The sequence below is a fragment of the Pristiophorus japonicus genome, chromosome 18 (genome assembly GCF_044704955.1).
Source record: "Pristiophorus japonicus isolate sPriJap1 chromosome 18, sPriJap1.hap1, whole genome shotgun sequence".
In the NCBI taxonomy this organism is placed as follows: Eukaryota; Metazoa; Chordata; class Chondrichthyes; family Pristiophoridae; genus Pristiophorus; species Pristiophorus japonicus.
In genome coordinates, this window is record NC_091994.1 from 102808130 (window position 1) to 102824809 (window position 16680).

A 16680-nucleotide genomic window follows, 5' to 3' on the forward strand; every position below is an offset into this window, starting at 1 on the left:
ATCTGCAAAGTAATATAGACAGGCTAAGTGAGTGGGCAAAAATTTGGCAGATGGAGTACAATGTGAGAAAATGTGAGGTTATCCACTTTGGCAGAAAAAAATAAAAAAGCAAATTATAATTTAAATGGAGAAAAATTACAAAATGCTGCAGTGCAGAGGGACCTGGGGGTCCTTGTGCATGAAACAGAAAAAGTTAATATGTAGGTGCAGCAAGTAATCAGGAAGGCAAATGGAATGTTGGCCTTTATTGCAAGGGGGAAGAATATAGAAGCAGAGAAATCCTGCTACAACTGTTCAGGGTATTGGTGAGGCCACACCTGGAGTACTGCGTACAGTTTTGGTCTCCGTATTTAAGGAAGGATATATTTGCATTGGAGAAGGTTCATTAGGTTGATTCTGGAGATGAGGGGGTTGACTTATGAAGATAGGTTGAGTAGGTTGGACCTATACACATTGGAGTTCAGAAGAATGAGAGGTGATCTTATCGAAACATAAGATAATGAGGGGGCTCGACAAGGTGGACGCAGAGAAGATATTTCCACATAGGGGAAACTAAAACTCAGGAGCATAGTCTCAGAATAAGGGGCGGGCCATTTAAAACTGAGACGAGGAACAATTTCTTCTCTCAGAGGGTTGTAAATCTGTTGAACTCTCTGCCCCAGAGAGCTGTGGAGGCTGGGTCATTGAATATATTTAAGGATGAGATAGACAGATTTTTGAGTGATAAGGGAATAATGCGTTATAGGGAGCGGGCAGGGAAGTGGAGTTGAGGCTAAGATCAGATCAGCCATGATCTTATTAAATGGCGGAGCAGGCTCGAGGGATCAAATGGCCTACTTCTGCTCCTATTTCTTAAGTTCTTATGTTAAGGGGGAAACAGGCAACTACAAGTTCTACGAGTAAGAAGGGAGAAAGCTGTTGAATCCTTGGATGCTCTAATAATGACTCCACGAGGCAGTGTGCTATACTTGAACTGTAGTGACCTTAGTCCTTTATTTGCTAACTCCAGAGTGAGGATCACAACTGGTGGCCTGTCTCCCACTGCGGTGCCCTCTGGTGGCACACCTTGTGATAGTACCAACAGTAGCCATGTAGGATACATGCCAAAAGCACGAAAGAAGAATTTTTGAAATGCTGAAGCGCATAATGTTCTCGACTATAATTTACCAAAGGGCTTAAGTTTCTCCACACGAAGGATGTACCAGGTAAGCTACATCGCCAGTCTCAGTATGCAATTCTTTTCAAGAGACGATAGTCCAATCAACCTATGACAGAATTGAAACACAAAATCGCTACGGGAGATTCTGGTATTTTCACGAAACTTGAGGCCACGACTTTCAGGCCTGCAATTACTGGTGACAAAAACATTCTAATTTTAGAACTGTAAATTAATTCACTCCTTCAGAGAATATTTTCTAATCACTGCCTGAAGCTGTATAATTTAAAAAAAAGGAACTGCCCGATAATGAACTGTTCCCATGGTAACCAGCTTCTTGGATCACAAAAATTGCACTTCCTAGTCTTCAGCAGTGTCAAGGTTTTCAACTGAGCATAATACCATTATACTGTTTAAAGAGAGTTCTGTGATTACCACTCTTCCTTCCTCCTTTGAAATTCTTGAGTTTTGCAGAGAGTCCAAAACTTTTACATTTCTTTTAATTTTAAATATTCAAAAAGCAAAAATTACGTTTCCCCCCCCCCCACAGATAAACAAAACACCAATTAATAAAAGAAAGGAGTATATTGAAACTGATTGGCTGGAATTTTCCCCGAGAAAAGGGGTGGGTTTGGAGCTTGGGGGCAGTTAAAGTCTTATAAATGGGATTGCCAACCCGTCCTGGAGGTAAGATGGGGGGGTCGGGCGACCAACCCGCTCCCAGGAGGCGTTACCTCAATTTAAATATTGTAATGTGGTTGGAAGCCTCTTTATCGCCATCTATTTTGTGTTTAACTGCCTGTGGGCGGGTTTGTGAAACCCAGGAGTTAAACAGACTGCTGCATCCAGGATTTAAGCAGTTTCATACCTACCTAACCCAGTCATCGCGATCAGAGACCCGCCCACGAGGCCTCTGATCACGCCCCACACCTCCCTCCCCCACCCAACGATGATGAGGTCAGCCACGATCCTCCGGTGGCCAGGCCTGATCCTTAACTGACCACCCCTTTCCACCCCCAGATCTCCCCGCGATCGCTAACCAGCCCGCCCCAGCAATCCCCGACCCCTGCTAATCCTCTCCCCCAGCTCCCACCCCAGTCCCCGACCCCTGCCGATCCTCTCTTCCCCCCTTCGATCTCCAATCCCCAGCTAATCCAACCCCCCCCCCCCCCCCCCGACCCTGCCAATCCCCGACCAATTGCCGACTCCCCCCTTTGCTATCCCTCTCCTGGACTGGACCCTCGCTTCTGAGGCCTATCCGCCCGTAGCCAGCCAGCCTCTCAATCTGGCTGGCTGCGGGCGGGAATCCGAAGTCTCGCATTCAAATTAGGCCTTGCCCTTAAAGTCGGCAAGGCCTGTGGGAAACCCAGCCTCCCGGTTTTCCCGCCCGCCTGAGGCTCCTGCCCCCAATCCCTTGAGAAAATTCCGGCCACTGTCTTTGTATATTTGCAGTAATTTCCCCACAGAATACTGCCTAAAACAGTTAATGTGCCTGTGGAATAACGACATACGTTAGTTATTTGTCGGATGTTGGTGCGTAGGAATGGTAGACTTGCCTTTTCAGGCAACCAGTTTCAACATCAAGCACTCTCAAGTCAGATAAAGCACAGCGAGATTCAGAGTAAAGCTCTCCCTGCTTTGCCTCATCAATGTGCCACATCTCCAATCTCCGAACAGTGCTAATTATGGACTGTCATTCCAGTTGTTAGCATGGGCAGTGACTGCCCAAGCTCATTTCACTTAGGTCCCTTACAGTCAACAGACAAGAAGAGTATTTTGCTTCATTGTCTGGGCTGCATTTGAACCCAGGTCCAAGAGATGAAAGGCCAACATCCCGCAGTCCCCTAAGCTATGATAGTATAAAGTTAAATCAGTCCCATTCTCATGGTTTGTCACATCACTCGGTGCAGTATCAAGTATCAAATGTCATGATATTATTACGGGTGCTGCCTAGCCAGCAATATCCACTAGGATATCCTGCCTGAAAATTAAATAAAATGCAAACAGCAAACAATAGCCTGTGTATATTCTAAAGAATAACATGCTTTATAGTGTTACTGCCTGCTTCATAATGCTATCTCAACTGCTCAATGTACTACAGGTACTGACATAGCAACAGAAAATGTTTGACCTGCTGTGCACTTGCATCAAATTCTGAAAGAAAATAGGCAGGTTAACATTTTGGAACGGGACCTTTCATCACAACCTGACCAACCTGCTGTGCATTCCCAGCAGTTCCTATTTTTATTTCAAAATTTCCAGCATTTGTAGTTTCTCTTTTATCTCGGTATACTATCGTCTCACAATACCGCAGACTGCGTGTTATTCTAAACTTACACTTTTAACTGTATCAGCAAAGGCTTTTGTTGCTATCAGTTCGTTCCTTTAGAAATAGTCATCACCAAGGAACCTGAAGCAATTCAGGCCAGCACTAGGCGTAAATCAAAAGATAGAAATTACAATCTATAAGAACTGCTGCACTAGCCCTTCCAGAAAGAATAGTTTATTATTCACTAGGCAATTGAAAGTAATTTTCCTTCAGCCTTCAACTTGTAGGTGCCTACTCCATACATTGCCACCAAGAGGCTCATATTATTTCAGTGCCAAATTACATTTAATCAAAAATCATTTATCCTCATCAGTTAAATGCAATCACAGTGTGATTGAGTTTAACTCATCAGCCTTGGTGTGCTACAGGCGATTTATATCCTTCCAGCTGTTGGTGCTCAAGAAAAGGTAACGGCCAATAATTGGCTTCGACTGGACGCTGGGAAATTGTGTCAGAGATTGATCTGGCCATGTTTATAAAGCACGTATGTCAATCTTCAGGCATCTAAGCCTTCATTGGCTAAATTATCAACTTTGGAGCTAGTTATCAGCCAGAAAGAGGCCAGGTTTTAAAAAAAAAGTACATTCCACCTTCAAAATAGACAGCGGGATCCACAAAGCAATGGAAAATAGCAAAGTTGTTTTGAATTTTCAGAAAATGAAAGTATATGATCAATAGAATAGGCGAGAAAAACGAAGGTAGGGTGAGCAAATGATTTAAAGAATTCTTTACTTATCACCTTTGTATATTAGATCAATAAAACTACTTGTCTCATGAATGGCTTTTTCAGTTTGCTGTAATATCAGCTTGACTTTCAGTATTGCAATGAATAAACGAAAAAGAATCTGCCATGAGAGACCAGAATTCCCGAGAGTAGCCTTCAGTCTAAGGGTTATTGACTATTCAACCTGTTCAAAATAGATGGAAGTCTATTTTTGTATTCAATTAATTATTTTGATAACATTTTGGTTTTTGCTTAAGTTTGTCATGCAACATCAGACTGAACAGCACTCGCTTGCGTACAGCGTTTAAAAGACTTGGGTAACATCAATAACGAGGCACAGGGGCACATTACAGCAATCCAGCTCCCAGTGCTGAGCCAAGACAAGGTTTGGGATGATAACAATGTGACAATGCAATGCCAGCACTCTTAGCGCCAGATAAAAACTAGCTGGGGAAATGTTTACAAAGCTAATGTTTAAAACAGATATCAGACATGTCTGATTTACATAAAGGGCGATAAGCATCTGGAATAATCTACCAAGCAGGATAACAGAGACAAAAAACACCAGGACTAAACTGGGAGAGTTAGGGTACTAGAGGGATGAGCTGCAGTGGGCAGAAAGACCTTATTTCAATGTCAGCTTTTTTTACGGAATTGTAAAATCTATTGAAGAGATTTTCAATTCCCACGGCAATTCCTTTCCGATTGTGTCCCACGTTCTTTTAAAAAGCCATATGGAAAAATTGACACTAAATCTATGTGGAGTCATCATAAAAATGTAGAAATGGCTGGGAATATGAAGAACTGAACCAAAATCACACACTGTGAAGCCTTTTACATTTCAGCTTCTTTTATTTAACCTCTTAACATAATGTTCTGGCAAATAGCTCAGCTGTAACATTGGGGTACACAGTGCAGCTGCGTGCTGAGGTTGCAAGTATATGATGGTGAATTATTTTTAAGAATGTATTTACTTTGACAAATAAGTATTCGAGGATATCTTGTGCCATTGTTCACAGTGAAATGTAAGGCCTCACTTTTAAGGTGTGACATTTGACAGATTATTTCAGATAGTTGAAAATTTCACCAGCAATTGTACATTTTTTCCAAAAAATTCACTATTTGCAGAACAAAAGGAATGTGGATGATCATTTTTTGTAAATATGCATTTCCACATATAAATCAGGTTGCTTCTTGGAGGCTGGAATATAAATCATTTACTATTGCAATATAGGAAAAAATAAATGATGCAAATTTGGAATCAAAACTGAAAATGCTGCAACTACATAGCAGGTTCATCATCATCCAAAAATTGTAAAGATATTTTTTTTGGTGTGGCCGCTTTGTTAGAACCAGAAACTGTATGGGAAATGGATGTTGCACGGATTAGACAGAGACCGATTACCTCTGGGACCTGGGTTTAAGATCAGTCCAGACTAACAAACTGAAAGTCTCGTCTATCTGTTGGCTGGAAGGGTCTGATGTGAATCATGTTTGGCCAGCCTCGATCCAGCTCCAAACTGGCAGTCACTCAGGCAGGCTTAAGGATAGTCCTTGTGGGAAATGGAAAATAAATGCCGCAGCCGAGTTGCACTTCTAAGATTGGGGCTTGGGGACATTGTTGGGCTGGAGTGCTAGAACCGATCTGGAAGTGCTTTATGCTGACATAGGAAAATGATCCATCCCTTAGCTTGATACGCACAAAAAGATAAATTAACCTAGAATGATGCAACGTAGATGGCCATTCGGCCCACTGTGCCTGTGGAGAATAAATGAAAAGAATTGTAAAGTGGGAGATAGGCAAGCCCTTTGTAGGATTGACCAAAAGGAAGAGGAGGAATGGACAACAGGTAAAGTTAAGAAATAAAAACAGAAAATGCTGTAGATACTCAGCAGGTCAGGTAGCCTCTGTGGAGCGAGAAACAGAGTTAATGACCGTAATCGACCTGAAACCTTAACTCGGTTTCTCTCTCTCAGAAGCTGCCTGACCTGTTGAGTATTTGCAGCATTTTCTCTCTTTATTTCAGATTTACAGCATCCGCAGTATTTTGCTTTGGTATTAAGATAAAGTTAAGATCCAGGGATGGGGTCTTTCAGTGCACCTGAATACTGTAAAAATCTGACTACAATATTAAATAATTAGAACCGCACACTGAAATAGAGTAAAGCAATGAGGTTTCTACACAGCTCCAGGGTAATCTCAGTTCATACAGCACTCTACATTGTTCTTTAATTGCCAGCCAAAGACCACCCTCTGCTGCAACAATATGCTGCTTCTCTATCTCCTCAAGCAACCATCCTCAAGGTCTTTCCGAGCAAGGTTGCCAATTTTAGTACTCATTTGTGAGTAGTTTTGTGCTGTGGAGTCATGCCCACAACAAAATTGGATTCAGACTGCCCAAATGAATTACGCTTAGCATCATATCAACTTGAGCTGTGTAAAAGTGATAGTCATAGGCAGTCCCTCGAAACGAGGATGACTTGCTTCCACGCCAAAAAAGGATGAGTTCAGAGGTGTTTCAATGAAGGACCTAATATTCCAGATCCCGAACTACATCGTGAAGGGCGGAAGGTGCCTGTGCGTGTTTTTTTTTAATGTGAGGTGGCCGTTGCATCTCATGTTAAAAACAAAAAGTATACTGTTCGAAGCCAGTGAAACCAGTCCAACTGATGTATTTGTTAAGTGAATGAAGTGACAAGTTCATGCCCACTGTCAATCAGTCATTTGTTAGAGCAGATCTAGAAAGTGCAACAGGGCCCATTTCAATGTTTAATAGGAAATTACTTGAGGAGCTCAATCCATTGCTTAGTGGCTAAATGCACTGCCCAATATGGAACCCAACCATACATAATAGGCCAACCCCAGGTTTAATCCTTGGTTTGATTTCAGATGGGCCAGCTGGTGGGATACAACCTCAGTGTACCAGGGTTAGGAAGGGGAAATAATTCAGCCAGGGCTCCTCCTCCTGAGCACTAAGCAGTAACTCTGACAGAGAATAGCGTGGCCGGGGCCAAATTATCAGATTTCTCTAGGTTGACTGGAAAATGTATAACTCTTTTTACTTTCTTCTTCTCTTGGTTTTGCTTGCAGTTTTTCCACAGGCCATGTACTAACTGTTTCCAAGACGGAAACCTGCTTACAGGCATTTGCCAATGCTGCTCTAAGCCAACTGCTCGAACACTGCCCCTTGATGGCTGAACTGTTTATAGCAGTGAGAAGTGTTGAGTTATCGCAGACCAAGAAAGCCTCTGGTTCTACCCCTGGTCAGTGCTGATCTCGACCATGGGCAGCAGCAAGGCTGCGACAATTGGCCTGACCACCTCGGGGCTACGGATGGGCATGTCGGGCAGGATTTCTGCTCTTGCTTACTCTCGCACATGAAGGATGTGCATTTTGACGAGTGGCTGTGGTACCGTTCCCCACAAATGAGTGAATGCCTTCAGAAGGAGAAGGGTAAAAATTGAATGAGAGTGGGGGGGGGGGGGGGGGGGGAAAGGGGAACAAAGAAAAAAAGAAATGACACTTATGGGACTTGTGGGCAATTCTTGCTGTGAATCGTCGCTCGCCCGCCCCCCCCACTCCCTGAGGGGGTCTCACCCCGGCCTCTGCTTCATGTCTCAGCCGCAACATGGGGCTGAAAATTAAAACTTAAGTGGCATGAAATTGAACTCGTGTCCCGCTGCTGGCAAAATGCCACATATTAATGCTCTAGTGCACTGCACCACCATGCTAGGAGGGAATAGACAGAGTTTGCTATTAGACCTCCCGATCGTGAAGAACAACTTTAATTTCAGCGCATGATTCTGTACAGATTGGACTACCTTGTTTGTGGGAGGCGCTTGTTGATGATATCAGTGGGCTGCCGACCTACAGCGAGGGACGCAGTACTGCTCCTGGACGCTGATCCTACAGTTGTTGATTTCCCCCAGCCCGACTCCCGCCGAGTGAGAATCAGTGCCTCTCTACTCCGTGAATAAAGAACAAGTGACAAAGGCCGCCGTACAAAAAGAAAACACTGCAACCGAATTATTTCAAATAATACACAAAATCAAACTTCAAACGAATTTTGTTATCAGCAAGAACTCAGCGCCGCGCTGAAAAACTGTTCAGCAAACACGCTGTGAGGCATTGAACTAGAGGCTGGAAAAAGATAATTACATTTTTAATAAAGAACCAGATCATGAAAGCAACACAATGTTCAATATCCAGTAAACGCACTGCAGGCAGCAAATGGGGCCGATAATTGATTTATTATTAAATTTCCTTTTCTCCCCAGAGTAAATGCTTTATACCATTCGGTGACTCCTGTCCATACTCCATCACCTGCCGACAGAAAGCAGACTTGTGGCAGAGTGACTAATTGTAGCATTGCCCTTCTCCCCTCCAGCTCCTCCCATAATGGAGCACCCAAACATAAACAATGAGAAATGAACTCTCTCCATACCATGGATCAGTGACTCAAACAAGCAGCACTGGGAATCACCCTATATCCTTTTAAATTGTTATGCATCAACACTCCACTCATTCGCGTTCATGCTGCGGGATCAGATTGTACTGTGTAACATTATCTAACCTTATAGTACGGTCTCCACAATACTAGGCCCCACAGCTTTATAGTATTGCCTGCACACTACCAGGCCTCACAGCACCATCTACACACGACCAGGCCGTATAGTACCACTTACACTCTGGGTGGGTCCCATAATATGGCTGTAAACTACCAGACCCTATAATGGTATTGTCTGCATGCTACCAGGTACCGCCTGCACACTGCAAGGCCGTAAAGTACCAGAGGGACATTAAAGGACCATAAGCCACATTCATACTTCTTTATCCAGGGTAGAAGAATCTTAAGCCCCTATATCTATGTCTATAACTGCCACTGGATAAGGAGGCCAGATTTAACAGTGAATACAAATCTCTTGGAATCAGACCTAAAAATGGCTTTATAGTACTGTCTGCACACTACAAGGCCTGGCAGTGTGAAGACAGTCTATAAGGTTTTATGATACCACCCAAATACAGTACTACCAGACTTTATAGTACCACCGCAGTACTACAGTATTGACTGCACGCTGCCAGGTCTTACTACATTACCAAGCCATCTGATAATACCTGGCAAGTTTTAGCCTTTATACTACTGGGCAATTATGTACACATTTTTTACACCGCAACCATTATAGTCAAAAACTACAATTGTTCATTTCAATCACGTGTACAAAGAAATTAGGAAAAGAAAATGTGAAAGTGATTGTAAACTACATCAAATAAACTGCCATGTAAAATTCTTGCTGATAATCTATTCAACAATGTTTTATGAAATGTTTCTTCATAGTGGAATTGATCATTTTATTTGGAGAGACAGGTTTTATTTTGCTTGTCCTGAAGGTTTTAAGTCTCCCTCGGACATTGTTCCTCTCAGTGTGACCTGCAGTACCTCACCAACTGGTCATTCTTCACGTGTGAGCCTCGATAGTGAGTGTTAACAGGCTATTCCGCCATGAAGGGTCCTTACCCATCACATACTTTCCAGCAGGGCTCCATGGACAGAATATAGATTCTTCCCTGCCCAATACAGGTCCAGTGGCCAAATGTAGCACTCTACTGCCCACTTTGGCTGAGCATAAACCTCGGATTGAATTTGGCATCTAAGGGCCTATATACCACAGCTAATCGCAGCTTTTACCAACTGAACCACTGGGGTTACTGGAGCTGCAACATATCAACAGTAAAATCATTCAAACAGTCCCTTGGTACATTATCAAGCAATGTATCCATAATATGCTTTGCCTTCAGAATTTGGAAATAGAAAGTACAACATAGAAGCTGACCATTTGGCCCAAGAAATGAGAAATAAAAACACACCATTCATGATTCCAACTATGCTTTTAAGTTATAAAGTACAAACCAATTACTAGGCTACAGTCTAATGCAGCAGACATGTAGGAATATTGCACTGTATCAGGATATTCTAAAATACTGAGTTGCTCCCAACTGTGCTGTAGGCTTCAAAAGGATTCATTGATATTTGAATTTAGTTCCAACGATACACCTGCAGGCCCCCTTAGTATTTTCACCAGCGTTTCCATGGCAACAAGCAAAAAAGCTCTTCTTGGTAACAGAAAAAAGGTGCATTAGAGAGCCAAAAACTTGCAACAGCACGCAGATTTGAACTGTATGAGAAATTCTTTAAATGTACAGTGATAGGGAATACTTAAATACAAAAAGAAATGGAAATTAGAAACACAAACGCTGAAAATCTGAAATCAAAACAGAAGTTTACATATTACATCAAAATTACAACACAGAAACAGGCCATTTGGCCCAACTGGTCTCTGTTGGTGTTTATGCTCAACATGAGCCTCCCCCCACCCTATTAACATAACCTTCTATTCCTTTCTCTTTCATGTACTTATCTGTTTCCCCTTAAATGCATCTATGCTATTCGCTTCAACTACTCTTTGTGGTAGCAAGTTCCACATTCTAACCACGCTCCAGGTAAATAAGTTTCTCCTGTTCCTTGTTGGATTTATTAGTGACTATCTTCTATTTATGGCCCTGGTTTTGGTTATAAATATATATAAATAAATATAAATATTCAGATGCTGCAGATACGCAGCAGGTCCATCGGTTTTTGAAATTAGAATAGACAAGTTAAGGTTTTCAGGATAAAGGGTCTCCACAAACAGTGCGAGTCTGTCAGATGCTGTTGGATCTGCTGTGCATTGCCAGCGACTTCTGCTTTTAAACAAGAAATCGAGTTCCACGCACAGACTCTGGTCCTGTCAGAACGCCACAGGATTCACTCACTCTAGCCCTTGCTTACATGCTCGAGCAGCTCAATGTGTGCCCTGTTTAGACGGAGAATAGTCAGTGCTGTGAGTCGAACTACGCTTACTCTCGCTCTGCACTGCTCAACAGCGTTATTGGTAATGAAACTCAGAGAGGTAACCTTTCTTTTAAGCAGTGGATCACCATAGGGAGGAAATATTAAATATTGCTGAGAGCTGCTTGCAGCCTCCTGGGAAAATTCCTTGCTGCTGATTTCCACACCATAATTATAGAATCACAGATATTCTCCATTAGATCATTGTGTCTGTGCCAACAAACGTTCCCTATCACAGCTCTCCAATCCCATTGCCTGCTTATTCCCCATTATCTTGTAATATTTTTCTTCAAGAGTTTATCTTAAACCCCCCTGTAAATGTTGTGATTGACTCAGTTTATGGTAATCCATTTCATTTGCTAATAATTTTTTCCTTCCAGTCCTAAATTTATGCTCCTGTGTTAAAAATTCAACAACCAATGGGAACAGTCTTTATTAACCCCTTCAAACCCTTTCAAAATATTGAACACTTATATTTGACCTCTCTCAACCTTCTCTGATCAAAGATCAGTGTCTATTGATAATAAACAAGGTTTAGAAGATGAGAAAAGCCCATAAATGTAACTCATTGAAAAGAAAGGTTTTTCCAAAAATGTCCTTTTAAAAAGAGTCAATATGTGTTAGATTTTCCTGTTCCTGCGCCTGGGATTATTGGATTTTCTGGACGCAATAAACATAGGATTAATCGGACAAGAAAAGGCGCACACCAATAAGGGACTCAGCCCAATTTTCCATTTGCTAACATTAATAGGTGGAAATTCAGGCCAGCTGCTTTCCAATGGTGTGCTCATCTCGGCCTGATTTACGTGCAATCACTGCGCTCAGACGACCCTATAGGCCCAAATATGGGCCAGGAAAATCTACCTCCACATCAGTCAATGTTCAACTTGGCGTCGTTGTCTCAATAATTATTTTCAGCCCTGTACTTGCAATAGTTTTGTTACTTTTCTTATTGAAAATCTAGGTGAAGAGCCAAAGCCCACAGTGAAGGACACCAATAAGGATTAAAAGAGTGGGATAGCAGCCAACATAAATCATAGTAATGGTTAGGCACTGCCAAACTTTAAAAGATTGTAGACTGTAATGGGAAAGGGAGGATGAGAAAGATGTGGCGTTCTAGACTTTTGAAGTCCTGGGAGAGTAGGAGATTCCCAAGTGTTCATGGCACAATGGCTAAAGGTTCAGCCTCTGATGGAGAGAGTGGAGGACAACTAGTGATGACAGAGATTGCAGGCCGAGACAATATGCTGGAGATTATTTCGAAGACAGGATGGAACTAGGCCATGGAGGGACTGGAAGGTGAAATCAATTCACTGGGGCACGGGGCCAAGGCCGCTTTACTGAAAAGTCACTGTAACTTTGTTAAAATAAGTGTGTGTTTTCCATGCTGTACGAGTCATAGAAACAGTTAGAGTCAGTTCACTTCCTCTTTATTAATTTGCAATAAACTATTTAACATCATTACAGGCTCCACTAGGAAGAGATGCAGAATTTTCTAAAAATAAAATTACTGACAGAAATGTTAATGATTCATAGTAGATTTATGGGCACAGGACAGGAACTGAATCCAGAATAAGAACTTATTAAAATCAGTTACAACAGAGCAGAGTCCACCTTCAGTGTGACAGATGCAGAACCTCCAACTCTAAATTACTGTTAAACCAAATGACAAAAAAGCCCAGATTTTCTGATCGATGTTATTTTTAAAATAGTCAACCTCCGTTCATTTTAAATAGGTTGAAGCCAGCATTGAAATAATGGCAGAAGAAAATCTGGGCTGTAGTTTCCGTCAAACAGAGTATCTTTGTTACTTTGGAGATACAAAGGGCTGCAACAGCCATGGTAAATTTGTCACGATGACATACTTGCGGCACAATAAAAATGTTTAGAAAGCAAACGATGCCAAACATTTCAGCCCAATTCTGTCCTCAGCTGGATGACACAAACATGGACGCTTCCCAGCAGCAGAAGCAGGAGAGCAAGCAGGATCTGTAATCCTGGCTGCTTTCCACCTCCCTCACCCTGCCCCACCTGCAATTCGTGACCTCACTGCAGGCTATGAAATCAAACCTCAGGCCATTTTGCTCCGTAAGGCTCAGTCATGCACTAGCCTGGATCTCTGCTTAGCCATTACACTGGTGGAAGTGCAGTGGGTAGGGACCACTGCCTGCCATAAGGATGCTCCCGATCTTCCGCCCTGATTTTGGTAGGTTCCCGAGAGTCATTTACATAATTTTGGTGGGACGACCACCTGGAAATTTGGGGGGGTGGGGGGGGAGAGAACAGACCTCAGAGGCCTCTGTGCTGCCAGTTCAAATTGGGAAAGAAAAATTAAATTGATGCCTGTGCTGTCATAGCAATGCTGGATGCTAGAGACAATCAGACATCCCTTGTGTCCAGCGTTGCTATAGCACAAATGACAGAAGATACATCAGATGATATATTTTGGTCATTTGCGTAGCATTTCATTGCGCTTGCCCATATTAGGGCAGACATATTGTACACCCCTGTCATTACTCCAGCAAAAAATCTAGGCTACTGGGTTTACCAACCGAGCATTCAGGATGACCACCCTGAACAGTTTTTAATGAAAAGCACATCCCTTTAACATCAGTGCACCTTGAAACAAAAATATTTCCAGAGAATTATAATTAATTTTCTTTGTGTCTCTTTCAGTTTACTTAAAAAAATATATATATTTTGGTTCAAATGGTGAGTGCCAGTGGGGAAAAAAATGAAGGTCCCAGTTCAGGAACCCTACTGGCCTCTTCACCAGAGATCATTTTCAAAGGCACAGTTAAGTTTCTGTTGCAAAAAAGGGATATATCTTTCACCGGGATAAAATTACAAATGATGGATGGATTATATAGAAACACAAAAGGGTGCGCTGTTTTGCTGGTAATCCTATTTTAATTGCCTATTAATTGCAGATTAAACAGTATAAGAGTTCAGACCATCAGGGGACAGCTTGCCACCTTAGGGGCAGTAATGAATTGGCACCCACCCCAGTGTGAGCTGGAATGGTTTCAAAAAGGTCTCTGGCTTTGTCTCCGACAACTCTGGCAGGAAGGTGTTTGATTGGTGTGTTCTCCCAGGGTAGGTAATTAGAGATAGCCACGAGGCGCACAATTACAGTGGAACTACAATGTGCTTTTTATCTAGTTCAGTCCAGAGCAAAGTCAAATACAACATTGTCCTGGATGTGGCCAGCTTCTTCTAATGCGCTGATGCTCCTCGAAGTAAAATAGCCACTCTGTCCCAGTGACCGTTTGCAGCTTAATTCTGAATCAGTGAGGTTAAAGACTACAGTTAAGTAAGGGAGTGTCAAAGAATGGATAATGGTAGAATAAAGCGGGGCTCACCGTTACATTGTTAATATGCCCATTATTCCTGCTCCCTAGTCATATAGGACACACTGTGGGGTTAAGAAGATGTAACTCCAAGCTTGAGCAGTTGAATAAATCGCCAGAACACTGAAATGTGTTATTATCTTTGAACTCAATCCAGTGTTTTCTTTACATTGTTTTTCTTGAAAGTTATGTTCAGGGCAAGGCCCAGCTTGCAGGACACACAAAGAGTAGGAGAGAAGATGCGATAAATCAAGTAGTGGTTAAGTGACATGAAACTTGGGGATTTTAAAAGTCTGATGATTGTGGGAGCAAGGAAGACTGAAGGAGATTCTGGAGTTCCTCAGTTTTGGGATACTGGCAGAAGACTGGATTACAATAGGAAATAGTGCAATGAGGCTTTATATTACTACAATGAGGAGGCAGGGAGTCATATAAGACCACGCATTTGGAACTAACAAGGAACACGAGAGGAAAGTTTAGAGGAGCAATGACCATAATAGCATCAATAAATAAAGAGAAGAGCAATGTTTCTAATGTAAAGGGGAAGGAAAGTATAGGGAAGTACTTTTTGGTCAAAGAAAATCTTACCCCTGAGAACTTTGATTCAGTTTTTTTTTTAAATTGTGAATTTTGCTACCCACATGAAGACCCTCAAGTCATCGCCCTCTCTATATTAGACTGCTGCAGTGAGATCAATGTTGCCTTCTTGTATTCCAGAGCTGTTGTATTGGAACAGCAGGGGCCACAATTTCAGATCTGTCTGAGAGCCTTAGGGACATCAGTAACCTTCGCTATTGGGTGGCAAAGTAGCATTCCCAGTCACGAGCTCTTCCAGGGTATCACAGCTCGGAATGCCAGGAATAAAATTGATTAAAAAAATTTTTAAAGCGTCAATCAAAATTCTCCCGTGGTTAATATTTTCTTTTAGAAAATGGGCCAGTACTTTCAACAAAAAGTACTACCCTTAGACTGTCCTTCCCTTTGAAAGATTTTTTCCCCGGTTTAACCTTCATTTGTATGGGTGTTTTTCAACCAATCATTGAAATCACTGACGTTTGTGTTCCTTTGTTTGATAATGTTCGTGAAAAAGCAGCGTCTGCATAAAATTGAGTTTCTTCGACTTCTTCTTTGATTATATTAGCAAACAGGAAAAAATATCCTCCCACTGACTTTAACCTGCAATCTCAATTCTGGCAGCAGCAATGACAGGTAACCAAAATAGCAATCTGTTGGTCAGATCAGCAACATAAGATACCATTCAACAATCCCATGGAAACTAATCTGGGAGATTTTTCCATGCTTCTGTGAAGAAATAAACAGCCTGATTCAGGAGGTGGCAGGGGTGTAGGTCTCTTTCAAGCTGAGGGAAGTCATTCTCTGCAGACAGAAGAGCCCAGATATGTGTCATCAGTACATTGTGGAACTAGCAACAGGTTGCTTAAATTTCAAGGGACATCTGTTGGCGCTGTTTGAAATTCACTGAGGCATCTGATGTTAACTCGCCTCGAAACAGTAAGTAAAAGCTGCCATCTAACGCTTGGGACACCATCATTATTGATTAACGCATTCACAACCGATAATCTCATCTGCAGATGCGCTAACTTAAAAAACTGGTCACAAATGTTCATATTCAACAGCAGTTTAATTCATTCATCCTAATAAAGCAATATATTCCTTATCATTGTCTATATACACAATCGTGATGATTGCCACACCTCATGTGCCTGTGTTTGCTTGTGTACTTCAATCACCTTGCAATAGTTCCAAGGTCATTCCCCTTTTGCCATTTACTCTCTCTGGGGGAGGAATTGCTCTGTGCAATGGTCACTAAAGATTACATTTTCCAAGACTCTTCCCTCCAGCGCTTGACGGAAACATCTATCAGCCAAGTGAGTGCAAAGGTGAGCGCACCCGGCTTACAGCTAACCTCCGTGTCTGATTCTCCTATCTAAATTCCCAGCATGTGAAACTCCACTCCAGAAGCAGAGTCTCCTGACATTACTGCTGTATGTGGCAACATTTAAAAAAAAAACCTGGTGATGATTTTGCTACACAATGAAGCCAGAGGAATCCTTGCCCCTCTGTTGCTGGTTACACTGCTAGGCAAAGTGCTGATGCAATGGAAATTCTACAAGCTAAAGCCAAGCCCAATGCAAGATGATATCAGCAGATTTCTAGTAAATCCCTTCGGTTGTTCACACATGGACAGAAGAAACCGTCGCTCGTCTACATTC

At 42.2% G+C, this 16680-nt stretch overlaps 1 protein-coding gene across 3 annotated transcripts in view; it reads right to left on the reverse strand.

Moving 5' to 3' along the window:
• acot7 (acyl-CoA thioesterase 7) overlaps positions 1–16680 on the reverse strand; it is a 273074-nt gene that overhangs the window by 114013 nt on the left and 142381 nt on the right. The gene's annotated exons all lie outside the window — the stretch shown is intronic.